The following is a 1,405-nucleotide window of genomic DNA, read 5'->3' on the forward strand; positions in this document are numbered from 1 at the left end:
TATCAAACTCAATCAAATTCAAATTCCAGATAACGATCAAATAGTTTTATGTACTATTGACGTCAAATCTTTGTATACCTCCATTCCACATGATTTGGGCATGCAAGCGGTTGAATCATTCCTTGTAAATACTACTATGGATGAGGACTTAAAAGTTTTTCTACTTGAACTATTACACTTTTCTCTATACCATAGTTACTTTGTTTGGAATGATAACTATTACATTCAACTGTCGGGGACATCGATGGGCAATTGCGCCGCACCTGCCTATGCCAATATCTTTATGTACCGCTTTGAGATTGATCACATCTTATCACAAGAAGCATGGTCAAAGAATTTACTTATGTTTTACAGGTACATTGATGACATTTTTTTAATTTGGAATGGTTCACAACAAGAATTGGTGACAAAGATTACCAATCTTAACACCATCAACGACCGCATTCAATTTACCCACGAACTTAATCAAAAACATATTAAATTCCTAGATGTTGACATTACAGTACAAAACAGGGAAATCATTACCACCGTCTTCACGAAGACGACCGATCGCAACAATCTCTTACACTTTTCCAGCTTTCATCAAAAATCTTTGAAGAAACACCTTCCATATTCACAACTCCTAAGAATAAAACGTATATCTTCTACAGAGGAGATTTATCGGCAACAAAGTGATATCCTCATGGATAAATTCAAAAAGAGATCTTACCCAGCTCCTGTTTTACAAGATGCCAGAAATCGTGCTGAAACTAAGGACAGATCTACCCTTTTAAAAAAATCTACTTGCATGACTTCTGATGACAGACTGGTTTTTGTATCCAAATTTTCCAGACAAAGCAACAAAATCAAGAACTCTATTCGGAAATATTGGCCACTTTTGCAGTCTGAGCCTGATTTTTTTTTTTTTTTTTAATTTTTTTTATGAAAACCTTTATTAACAGTTCTATCAAGAACAAGTACGGGCCTACAACCCCCCGGGGCCGGCCGCTAAGAAATCAGAGCAAAAACCAGGCAAGTGTAAACACAGGCAGCACTTCGGGGAGCAGAATCGTAATGCTACTACCGTGAGCAAAGTAGGTAGGGCACCAGGAGAAAAAGGTTTTCATTTTATAATGAAACAAGGCAGAAGGATCAGGTGCCAAACAATTTTCAAACAGCAATTACAGATATGCAGAGTAATAAACGTAGGCGATTTACAGCAATCCATTAGGTCAATGGCGCAAACACAAGAACATCAGGATGGGGAAAAATATCATAAGCAGTTGCGCCTGCAGTCCTACGCCAGAACTCCCGGAGAGCGCTCCGGAAATTGCGGTACACACGGAGCGGCAACGAGTCATAGCAGAGGAGGTGTATCACGCTGATCCCGGAAAAGAAAAACAAAAAGAATCAGAGAAGAAAAAGG

Source organism: Triturus cristatus, chromosome 11 (genome assembly GCF_964204655.1).
Source record: "Triturus cristatus chromosome 11, aTriCri1.1, whole genome shotgun sequence".
NCBI classification, from domain to species: Eukaryota; Metazoa; Chordata; class Amphibia; order Caudata; family Salamandridae; genus Triturus; species Triturus cristatus.